Source organism: Mustela erminea, chromosome 3 (genome assembly GCF_009829155.1).
Source record: "Mustela erminea isolate mMusErm1 chromosome 3, mMusErm1.Pri, whole genome shotgun sequence".
NCBI classification, from domain to species: Eukaryota; Metazoa; Chordata; class Mammalia; order Carnivora; family Mustelidae; genus Mustela; species Mustela erminea.
This window is the reverse complement of record NC_045616.1, coordinates 121,065,151-121,078,098: the sequence shown is the minus strand read 5'-3', so window position 1 is coordinate 121,078,098 and position 12,948 is coordinate 121,065,151.

Sequence of the window (12,948 nt, the reverse complement as noted above, 5' to 3'; positions counted from 1 at the left end):
ATGCTTTCCTGGTAGATAGTATCTGAATTGAGTTGAATTCTTGGAGGTCTTGCTGGTGTCTGAGAATTGCTTGATGTTGAGTGGGAAGGTCCCCCAACACACACATTGGAATGGATACTCAGACACCAAAAGACAGTGTTTGAGCTAAACTGGCACCATTGTTAAGACTTAAGAAAGGGCATACACATAATTTATATATCCCTCAGTTCATAAACTTTAAAATTATGTCATATTTGACCAACTTGGGGAGGAGTGGAGACTGGCGTTCTATTACATTTGTGCATAAAGTGAGATTTTACCTTTTTATCACAGTATTTCAAATATATATAAAATGGGACTGTCCTATACTGAACTTATGGTTTGAGAGATAAATGAAATTGTACATATGCACTACTCTGCATGGTGTCTTACCCATAATATTAGCAACCACTCTTGACTGTTAGGTACCAGACCCTAAATGGTTCAGGTATATTGTCTCCTATACTTTGCACAACAACCTAATGAGATGGGAGAACTAGTTATTTATTACTGGGTAACAAATTACCCCCAAACTGAGAATCCTTAGATGACAAACTTTCATTAGTTCTCACAGTTTCTAAAGTTTGGGAAATCAGGGGGGCTTAGCTGGGTGCTCCTGGCTTAGGATCTTTTGTAAGGTTGTAGACAATGCTGATGGGACCCATAGTCATCTCCAGGCTTAGCTGGGGCTGGGGAATTTACTTCCAAAGTTGCTCGGGTGGTTTTTGGCAGGTGTCAATCTTTACAGGCTGTTAGCAGGAAACTTTGGTTTCTTGCCAGGTAAGCCTTTCCATATGTCTGCTCACAACATGGAAGTTGCTTTCTTCCAGAGCAAGAGACCTGAAAGAAAGCAGACAAGATAGTGTGTCCAAGATAGAAGCCAGTCTTTTATAACCAAATCTCTGACCTGACATCCCTTCCTTTCTGCTGTATGTTAGTGGTAACGCCAACCAACACTGGTACAACATGTAAGGGGACTTGAAAAGAGTGTGAATAGTGGAACAGGTTGTCTTAGTCTGTGTGGACCGCTATAATAAAAATGCCATAGATTGGGTGGTTTAAATCCATTTATTTCTTGGTTCTGGAGGCTGGGAAGTCCAAGATCAAGGTGCTGGCAGATTTGGTGTTTAGTGAGGACATGCTTTCTGATCCTAGACAGCTGTCTTCTTGCTATGTCCTCACATGGTGGAAGGGCAAGGGAACTCTCTGGGGTCTCTTTGGTAAGGGCAATAATCCCATTCATGAAAGCTCCACCCCTCATGATCTAAACACCATCCAAAGGCTTATCTCCTAAGGCCATTATATTGGGGATTAAGCCTCAATGTGTGAATTTTAGGAGGACACAGACATTCAGTCCAGAGTACAGGTATTAGAGAAATATCATGGAGGATGGTTTCTATAGGTGGATATTGTTATCATCCACTCCCCTTCAAAATGAGAATACTGGGGTGCCTGGGTGGCTCAGTGGGTTAAGCCTCTACCTTCAGCTCAGGTTGTGATCCTGGGGTCCTGAGATCGAGCCCCACATTGGGCTCTCTGCTCAGCGGGGAGCCTGCTTCCCCCTTTCTCTCTACCTGCCTCTCTGCCTGCTTGTGATCTCTCTCTGTTAAATAAATAAATAAAATATTTTTAAAAAATGAGAAAACTGAGGCATACAGAACTTGTGCAAGTAATCCAAGGTTGCACATTAGTAAGTTTATAAACAAAACAAAACAAAACAAAACAAAAAACAACCCAAGTTCCAAATCTAGGCATTTTCGTGTTCCGTGGCAGGTACCATATTCTTAACAGTACTATTCTGTCTACTGACTAAGTAGCATATCAACAATAGCCACAACAACACTCCCAGCAACCAGTCTGGAAATCCATGACTCTAGGCGTAGATTGCATTCGACCATGACTCCTTCCTTTTAAAGACAAGTCTGTAGTGAGCTTCTTTTTTCCCTCAGCCTATTGGTCCGAGTATGTACAGAGAAGCAGAAAAGGGAGTATTATCTATGTGTAGCACCCAGCCTTGCTGGGGTGATAAGACCAGCAGAAATTTTGCCCTCTGCAGTTCTATAGTGCTTGTTGCCTCTACAGTGATAATAATAATAATATTACTAGGTGTTAACTAAACTAATGAAATGCATATATTATTATTATTGACACTTCATTTTCCTGTCCTGTCATTGACTTTTTCCACATGAATTTTTGCCTCCCAACTAGACTCAGATTCCTCTGGGGTTGGTCTCTGTCCTCTACCTCGTTGATTTTTCACCCAGTGTCAAGTAGAGTTAGTTAATGATAGTGGATATCCTCAACCAGCATTTACTAGTGAAGATGATGTAAAATTATTGGGAAGCCAAGACAGTCTGTGATGAAGTGGCGGAGCATGCAGCAGAGACCGTGTTGCTCTTTGATGTCGACGAAGGGAGAATTTGGAATTTCTTCTTGAAATACATTTTTTTTTGATGCCCCATCTCTGAGCTGTCTCTGAAGCACACCCTTCTTTCATCTACAACATAACACATTCTTCTCTGAAAATATCCCAGCCCTTGACCCACCCATGCCTCTCATTCCCATAATAGCCTGGGTATTCTTGAGTGTCTGTTCCATCAACGTAAAGGGTTTTGAAAGGGGCGCCTACTTACCATTGCACAGAAGAACCTTCAAGTCTTGAAATCTCAAATGTCATGAAGATCCTTTATTCCACTGTCTTCCCTTTGAGGTAAATGGGCATCCATGTCAAGGAACAAAGGGTTTTGATTCTATTGGCACATTTCCCCACAGATTTAAAGAGTATAATTTCTCTTTCCTCTCTCATTTCAAAGTCAAATTGGCCTCAATTTCTTCCTTCTTTGGTTTGCCTTTGCTTCAGCATTAGGTTCCTGATTTTGGCCATTGCTTGCAAGATCTTGGAAACAGACACAACTCGTTTCTTTTCTCCCCAGTCTTTTCTTTCCCCTTGACCCCACCGAACTGTGCTATTTCAATGGCTACTTTCATTTTTCCCTTCTAATGCTTCCTGAGAGTCACTATTCCCCACTAAATGACTCCCCAAAGGTGGGATTTTGTTTGTTTGTTTTGTTGTATCTATTTTCTTCCCTCAGGAAGCCAAGGCTCCTGCAAGTCAAAATGAATAAGGACTCCAGGGATAGTCCCTTGGTGTGACTTCTCTTTTCTCTCCCTTCTCCGTCCCTTCCTAATTTCTGGTACTGGTACTTCAAGTGGAGGAATGATTTCCTTGATTTGTTCTGTCCCACTGTCTAAGTTCTGAGAATGTTACACAGCAAAGTTGGGAGGGAGGTGATTGCATGTCACAGTTCCTTGTTGTCCAGCATGATGAGGGAGATTAGTAGCACAACTCAAGGAATTTAGACTTTAGCCTTTCCAAAATGCCTACTTTCCCAAAAAGTTCTCAGCTCTGTTCTGGCTCAGCAAGCTGTCACATTTTTCTAGCTTCATTTGTCTTGTTCATAGAATGGGCAGAGCCATGTGTTGCATGAATAGGTACTTACATGAGCCTTGACCAAATTCAAGGCATGGTGTTAAGAGCTTGGTTGGCCTCTGAGGTCCTCTCCAACCTCATGTCCATTGACTTCACTCTGCAGGCTCTCTGTTCCATTCAGATTCTCAGCTCCCCAAGAAGCCAGTGTCTTTCTTCTCATCCTTAGGGCTTTGCACTGTTTCTTATTAATTCTTTTCAGATTTTCTAAGCCTAAATGACACTTGGCTTGGAAACGTTACCTTACCCCTAAGTTTGGGCTAGGGTCTCCTCTGTGGTCCTTCATTGCCTATGTTTGGGCATTCACTTTGTATCACTTGCACTTTTTGTAATCAGTCCTTTTCCTGTCTGTGTCCCTTATTACACAGAGAGGTTCTTGAAGTGGAGATCAAGTCTTGCTCACTTTTATGTTCCCAGTGCTAACACCACAATAATTATAACTAATATTTAAAGATCGCTTTCTGTGCTATTTGCCAAGGATTTCATACCTATGACCTCAATGAGAAGTCAGTCCTTTGAAGTAGAAACTGTTTTTACTTCATTTTACATGTGTGGAGATTGAGACTCAGAGAAGTTACTTTGCTCATTGTGCATGACTCAGCTGTAAAGAGGTAGAATGGGGATTCATAGCCAGCAGTCTGGTATCAAAGTTGCTACAATATGGTTTAGGTGCGTTATGGTTAGATGCTGAGTGAATGAATGAATGTTTCAGTCAGCCCTAGGGTTAGGGGAAACAGCAATGACTTCTTCTTAAAGAAATGCATTATGTTGTTGGAGTATGAGCCATGAGCACATTTAATCTCAGCATCCCATATACTAAGACATATTCTGAGGGTCAGCCTTTGCTTAGAGCTCACCGCCCAGCCTGGCATCTTTTGTTCTGGGGGTCTGTTTAGGGGTCATACTCTCCCTCAAACTGCCCCAGCTGTGTGACTGTGTTCTCTTCTCCCCTGGGAGCTCAGAAGAATGCAGTTGTCACAACTCAGCCCTTCAGGGATCAGGAATGGTCAGGGAAGGGCAGAGGAGGAACTCGTGTGTACCGGCCATCCTCTAGGCAAGTCTCCATCTGTGCTCTCCTTTGCTCTTTCCAATGGCCTTTTGAAGTAGTTGGTATTATCCAGATTTTGGAGGTAAGGAACTTAATGCTTAGGTAAGAGACTAACTTGTCTAAGATCTCACAGCCAGTGAAGGGGAAGGTCTGGCCTTGAATTTGCAAAGTAGATTTCCATTGGCAGGAGGCAGTGGCTATGGTGATGTAATAGCAAGACCAGTGCCTAGCAATGCCTTCCACCCACACTCTCATCGTCCACACTACCTGAAATTCTCACTGTGAATTACTGCTTTGGATTTTGGGGTGTCTTTTTTTCCCAAGTTATTGTTCCTTGGGTAAGAAACCCAAAATCTATCAATTTTTCAGCAGAATTGGATTCTAATGGGAAGTGACTTGGAGCAGATGTGTAGTTGCGAGAAGGAACCACTTGGGTCTTTAGGGGAACCCTGGCAAAAATGAGGACAGGCATTCTGTCCAACTATCTTTCAAACCCGTTTCATCGGTTTGACTAATTCACTAAGATAAGAAATCATGCACACTACTCTCTCTGCTCTGTAACTTCCCACGTTTTCTCTGGATATCTAGTAGCCTGAATTTGATAAGAAAAACCTGTTAGGGAATTAGACTTGTGGTTCTCTCTTTGACAAAATGCAGCCCCAAAGCGATTCGGTTCAACAAGGAAAGTCTCGACCTCCCTAGGTGTTGGGGCGCCTGTGCCAGCTACATGCCAGGGGAAGGATAGGAAGGTGGAAAGAGAAGAATATTCTGTTATTCTCCCTCCCTCTCTCATTTTAATTATGACTGAAAAGTTACACCTGGAAGGAGGGCTTTCCAGCTACCCAGCAATTAATTTTCTGCCTCTCCAGCAAGCACACATCCCCTAAGACTTGGATGAGTCTGATGGGCAGGGGGAATGCTTGGCTGGGACCAGCTGTGTGTGTCCATCATAATCCCCTTTGGTCCTCAACCTAATTTGAAAGTGGTAGCTCAGAGTTAGTAGTCTTGGCAGCTACTGGGGTTGGAAGTGGGGAGAGAATGAAGGAAGAGAATGAGTGGCAGCAACACTAAAAAAATAAAAGGTAGCAAAATCACCCTTAGATTGAACTTTAGACATTCCATAATCAATGGGCTCTTAATTTTCAGTCCATTAAGGGGCTTCAAGGAATCTACCAGCCCCTTGAAATCATATGCAAAACTCTCTGTGTGTGAGCATTTTCCATGGGTCTCATTTGAGTCCCAAAAATGCTTCATGATCCCCCAAAGTTCAAGGCCAGCAATTTAATCTACTTATCATTCTTTAAAAAAAAATTTTTTTTAAATTTTTTAAAAAGGGACGCCTGGGTGGCTCAGTTGGTTGAGCAGCTGCCTTTAGCTCAGGTCATGATTCCCAGTGTCCTGGGATCGAGTCCCACATCGGACTCCTTGCTTGGCAGGGAGCCTGCTTCTCCCTCTGCCTCTGCCTGCCATTCTGTCTGCCTGTACTCACTCTCGCTCCTCTCTCTCTGCCAAATAAATAAAATCTTTAAAAAAATTTTTTAAAAAAGATTTTATTTATTTATTTGGCAGAGAGAGAGAGATAGAGAGATTGATTGATCACAGGTACTTAGAGAGGCAGGCAGAGAGAGAGGGGGAAGCTGGCTCTCCGCTGAGCACAGAGTCCTATGTGGGCCTTGATCCAGGACCCTGAGACCATGACCTGGGCTTTGAAGGCAGAGGCTTAACCCACTGAGCCACCCAGGCGCCCCTCTACTTACCATTCTTTACAAATGCAGAAATTAAGGCTGAGGAAGGGTTCACAAGATGTCCAAGGTCAGAGTATAACTTAGTGGAGGGTCAGAATTTGGACCAGTATCTCCAAAACACTGCATCCTGTAAATTTCCTACTCCCACTTCATTTTCTTTTTGTCCTGGCTTTAGGTTTAGAACTTGAGTGGTATGTTTGGTGGAGGTTTAAGGACACGGGTGGCTCCAGAAATACAGTGCATTGGTATCATTGGTCTGTGATACCTGACCACATCTCCTCTCTCACCCCACTCCTTTGAGGGTTTTACCCTACACTGGAACTCAGATCTATTATTTAACCTCCTAACACCTGGTATCATTACATTATTTGATCTACCTGAAGACAAGGTCAGTCTAAGATTGTGAGAGTCTGTAGCTGCAGAGAAGTGGCTGTAACTCTTCTGGAGAAATTTTTCCTCTTCTGTCTTTGGGTCAGCCCAATATCTTCATCAACCTTTGAAATCCTCGATTATGTTTTTAATTTACTTTCTTGTTGAAGTATAATTTCTCATGCTAAAATATATAAATTAGAATTGTAGGGTTAGCAACCATGGGGATCAATGTCAGGGTTTCGGAGGCAGACAAAGTGAAGCTTGATTGTGGCTGGGTGAGGAAGTCATCCGGTGATACCGAAGAGGTCTCAGCTGACCTGGGATGACAAAGCATCATTATAAGCTCTTTGATAGCAGCAGGGGATATTCCTTATTCATCCTTTTGATCTCCCAAGCTTACTGAAGGACTGGCTACATGAAAGTACTTAAAGAATCTTTGTCCAAAAAAAGGAAAAATGAAATGGAAGGATTCTTAGAGATCGCTGAGTTTGGTGTTCGCCAGATTGTGAGACCCTATAAGCCTGGAGCCCAAAGAAGATTCTAGGTGGCACCCTGTTAAAGATGAGTGACTCTGTTGTGAGAAGGGTTTTCCTCTTCCATCCTCTTTGAATCACTGGAGTAGTTTGAGGATGAGAATTTCAGTTCGGTGCTGTATGTCCCTCATTAACACTTGCCAATCTCCTTCCCAAAACAAAGTGAGCGAGAGGCTCTAGCTAGATTTTCATGACTTTTTTTTTTTTTAAAGAGTTGTAATTGAAATATAGCATATTAATTCTGGTGTACAACATGATTCTCAAATGTATAACAAATACAAATAGAGATACAAAGTATCTCACCATGATGCTTTGTTTTTTTTAGCACTTTTTCTTTACCTTCTACAGAGGTTTCCTTCCATTCGAACTTTCCTTTTCATGGCTGTGGTAGAAAGGTTCCTTCTTTTCAAATATATGCATTTTTTAAAAAAGATTTTATTTATTTATTTGACAGACAGAGATCACAAGTAAGCAGAGCAGCAGGCAGAGAGAGAGAGGGGGAAGCAGGCTCCCTGCTGAGCAGAGAGCCCGATGTGGGCCTTGATCCCAGGACCCTGGGATCATGACCCGAGCCAAAGGCAGAGGCTTAACCCACTGAGCCACCCAGGCGCCCCCAAATATATACATAAAACAAAAACAAGTGGGTTCCCTGAAGAGAAAGGTAAATAAACAATAGTAAATGACATATATGGATACAGCAAAAATCCATGAACGTTCTCGGGGATTGACCAAAGAATGATTGACGTTCTTCTGACTCAAACCTGTTCTTGACCAGAGAAGAATGAGAGCCCAGGTAGAAGAGCCTTGAATGGCCCCGGGAACTGGCTGCGAGGGCTCTCTGTACAGTGCTCCTTATGTATAGGTCTGGTTGAGGCACCCATTCCTGTGAGAGGGAAAGAGAGCTGATTTTCCAGTAAGAGAGTTAAAGCATGACCTGGAGGCATTTTAGAAGCGCACCCACTGAATAAACGTCCTTTCTCAGAGCCTCTGTAGGCAGCTTGTCTCCAGAATGGATGTCTTTCTGGGAGCGGCGTGCACCTTGACACTGCTGTGTCTGGGTGAGCTGCCGTGGCAGCTTTGCTCATCAGTGCCAAGGGAGATGAGGCCAAGTGCTTCCATTAAGGTGCAGCTCTGCTCTTTCCCAGCTCACTCAGCTCAGTGCTCCCCACTGAAGTGCTTCCCAGGTGTGTTCTGCTTCCTCAGCCTGGCCCTCAGAGTCCTCACACTAAGTCTGCCTTCTCGCACTGTCTTCTTCTGTCATTCCCCAAACCGTCCAACTGTCCCACATCCTAGCCTTGCCGAGCTGCGCGTCAACCCTGAGGATGTTCCCTGTTATCCCTCCCCTGTGCATTCCTTTCTAGTGTTCTCTATTTTTGGAAGGCCCTTCCTTCGTCTGACATTTAAGAAGGTTGTAATGGAGTGGGTGTGATTTCTTTGCCCTCTACTGGAAGCGGGATCCATTCTTTGCTGAGGAGCCTACCCAAGCGTAGTTCGAGAAGTCCCTTTAAATGGATTACCTCATTTAATTGCCGCGAGAGATCAATGAGCTATAAGCCATCCTAGTATCATTAAGATTGTCATTTTATAGCCGAGGAAATTAAGGTACAAGGAGGTTAAGTAACTTGTCCAAGGTCACACTGCTGAGAAGCAGCCAAGTCAGAGCTTAGACATGGGCCTGTTGGCGTCCAGAGCTCACGCTCCTTCCCAGTATTCCCTCCTGACCACCCTTGCTCTCTGTCGCATTCTGCCTTGGAGTTGGCTAAAGGAATTCTAGGACGCTCTCTGCTTAACTCTTCCCCAGATGCTGCAGCGGTCAGGCATCCGCGTCTGAGGCAAAGATAGACCTAGTGAGCGCCTTTTTCTCACCGTCACTGGTTTAGGAAGCTGGGTCTGGCAAAGACGTCTGCCTTGCCCTGGCCCGGGCTGTCCATGGAGTCAACTGCGCTGGCTGCTGTTGTGTCCTGGTAAGAAAGCCACAGGCGGGGCCTGGGGGCAGCACCAGAGTACGTTCTTTCTGCTTTGATGCTGGGAGTGCTCCTGGCCCACAGGAGAGAAGGTTCCAGCCTCAAGGAGAACAAGAGCTTGGCTCCTGTCCTTGGGCTGCAGCAGCAGCAGCCTCCCACAGACTGCTCCTGCCCAGGGACGCCGTAAATCGCTGGGCCATGGACTTGACAGCCAGAGCGATGTGATTGGAAAGCCAACAGGAGCCATGGCCAAGCCTTCGGTGACTGCTTCCCTCATGGTCCTTTCATCCATCAGGCCAGACACAGTAGTGACTGGAACAGTCACCTTCTTTCCAGCTGGGGATTCAGGGGTCAGACAGTCAAGTCTCAGGTGGGCAGAGTGCATTAACCCTTTCAAAGGAGTAATCCTTTATCCCAGCAGAGCATTTCACAGATACTAAGTCCCTTGGTGTGTATTCACTTATTCTTTGAATAGACTATGATGCAACCACCAGGCACCAGGCATTTTTTTTTTTTTTTTCTGACTTCTGCTAAAGGAGAGGGAAGAAAAGTCCATTTTACAGATTAGGGAATGGAGAGGGGAAGCTGCAGAAAGTACCCTAGCGCAGTAGGCAAGAACCTCACTTTTCATTTCCGGGACTACTGTTATAATTTGGGGGAAATTAGCACCTGAGTGGCTCAGTGGGTTGAAGTCTCTGCCTTTGGCTCAGGTCATGATCTCAGGGACCTGGGATTGAGCCCCTTGTCAGGCTTTCTGCTCATCAGGGAGCCTGCTTCCCACTCTCTCTCTGCCTGCCTCTCTGCCTACTTGTGATCTCTTTCTCTGTCAAATAAATAAATAAAATCTTAAAAAAAAATAATCTGGGGGAAATTAGGAAAATTCCTTCAGTTATTCATCCACTGCTTTTCATGAATTATCTGTCTTTAACATTCACTGTTTTGTTTTTTTTTTTTAAGTTATACTTGCATATAGTTGGAATTTGAACTTTCTAAAGGGTATAAAACCGAACAAAGCTCTTCCTCATCTTTCTTCTTGAGCTCTAGCTCTTCTCTCTCAAGATGACAACTCTTTTTCTGGAAAATAATTTGTGTGAAAGTGTGTGTGTGTGTGTGTGTGTGTGTGTGTGTGTGTGTAAAACAAATGGGAATAGAGGGTGCTGAGCCTTGCTGTTTTAACTAAACGTTGTATCTTGTAAATCTTTCCATGTCAGCAAGATAGATTGAACTCATTGTTTTTAAAGGTTATTTATTATTACATTTGCAGGGATATGCAATTAATGATTTGACCAGTTTGCTATTTATAGATACTTGTTTTGTTTTTTTCTTTTCTAGCTGCTCCATAAACAATGCTGCAGTGAATGTCCTCATACATATCTCTTGGCATACTTTTGAGTAAATTCCTAGCAAAGAAACAGCTGAGTCAAAAGGTAAGTGAATTTTAATTTTTGAGAGCTGTTGCTACATTGTCTTCCAAAGTTTGCCTTAATTAATATTCTAACCAACAGTGTTCCAGGTCTATTTTCTACATCTTCCCTTTCTCTTGGTCTTCTTCTTTTTTTTTTTTTTTTTTTGGCCATCCTTATAATACCTATTTTAGAATAGAAAAGTAGAACCCTATTACCTCTGAAATCCCCCTTTCAATCGATATATTTGTTGTGATTACCTTCTGAGGTGTTACATGTGTTCTATTGATGTTTGACTTTTTTTTTTTTTTAACTACATATGGGGCCAGAGAAAACACAATTGTTCATATGTGTAATAGCAAAGGTTTATTTATTTTTTTTAATTTATCTAACATGGTAAGAAGAAAAGGTGAGTCCACATACGTGAACTTCTCTATTAGCCCAAATGGCAGTAACCCAAATGTGTGAGGACAAAAGGGAGAGTGGGGCAGAGTGTGGGGCAGAGTGTCAAAGGTACTTGTCAAGAGCAGGTTCCTAGGGCATTTAATGATGCTACCAGGTCCTCATCCTCTGTAAGCTCCTAAAAGCAATGTTCAAGCCTCTTGGGGTGCTTGTCCTTACAGAGTTCACTCAGAATGAATGATCAAAGCCCAGTCATGCATATTAGCAGGGCACAATAAACAAAAACTCGGTAAGTTTAGAAACTATAAAAAGATCTTATTCTTATTTCTGTCACTGCCACTAACCGCTACACCCTCCCTGTCATTCCCCCCACCCACTGCCCCCATGTGCCAGGGTGATTCTGGGCACATCACTTCACTCCTATGGGTCTCAGATAATATTACCTGCAAAGCAGACTTAAGGATTCGACGAGATCAGCTGCATTATTGAAGTGTGATCCACTGATGGACAATAACATGATTTTTCTGTTTACTTTTATTTTAATGTAGTTTTTAATTATTTTTATATTTTTTAAAGATTTTATTTATTTATCTGACAGACAGAGATCACAAGTAGGCAGAGAGGCAGGCAGACAGAGAGAGAGGAGGAAGCAGGCTCCCTGCTGAGCAGAGAGCCTGATGTGGGGCTCGATCCCAGGATGCTGGGATCATGACCTGAGCCAAAGGCAGAGGCTTTAACTCACTGAGCCACCCAGGCGCCCCCTGTAGTTTTTATTTTTAAATCAAAATCTAGATTCAAATAATTCTATCAAGGTTATTACAAAAGATATACGATGATGCCCAATAATTTTACATATTTTTAACTATTAAAAAATGTATCTCAAAGTAACAGGCGAAAAAAGCCTTTTTTTCCAGTTTAGAATAATCTTTTAATATCCCACTACAGAAGATAAAAATTTACATGTAACTTTTTAAGTACCACTTTTGATGCACACAAACACATTTCTCATCCCTCTACTCCCAACTGTGGTTATGGCATAGATATTTTCTTGAATGTGCCAAGTTAACATTATATAAATATTTGTTGCTGAGCCACGTAGAATACTATGATGACTTTTCCTTTTCTCTCTAATTTTCACTTTTCTACAGAGCTAATGAATGTTTCTCTTTTATTAGTTTAGTTTTTTAAGATGAAATTTTCTAAAATTTGTACCCAGGTGCCATACGGTCTCTTCTTTTGTCACAATCTCTTCTCATTATGTTTACCCATATTAGTATTCTTCCTTTTTTAAAAAGAATTTATTTATCTATTTGAGAGAGAGATATGAAGAGAGAGCAGAGAAGGAGGGAGAGGCAGAGGGAGATGCAGGTCTCCTCACTGAGCAGGGAGCCCAACGCAGGACTTGATTCCAGGACCTCAGCCGAAGGCAGACGCTTAACTGACTGAGCCACCAGGAGCCCCTTATTCTTCCTAATTAAATATTCTTGGAGACATCACACTTAGAAAGTTTTGACTTGCTTTAGCCTGGATGGTGTTCTCTGAGTTTGCTATACCATTTTGACTCTGGGGTTTTCCTCCTGAGTTTTTCCTTCCCTTCTTTCTTGCGTTGAATCCTGTGTCCTCCTCTTTCTGGTTCTACTCCCATATTTTGGTGAAGCACTTCATTCAGTCAGTTTCTTATAAAGGATGCACAGGATGAAAGTTAAAGTAATTTCCATGTCTGAAAAATACCTCTAATTCATCTCTATAGTTTGACATTTTGGTTTGGTATGGAATTCTGGATTGGAAATTATTTTTCCTTATGATTTTGAAGGCATTGTTTCACTTTCTTTAAGCTTTTAGGATTGCTCTTGACAAATCTGAAACCTATCTGCTTGTTGATTCCTAGTAGGTAAGCTGTTTATTTTCTTTTTCCTCTGTGGATCTCTCAGATCTTTATTCCCAGCATTCTATTGATGTTCCTTAGCTTAGCCATA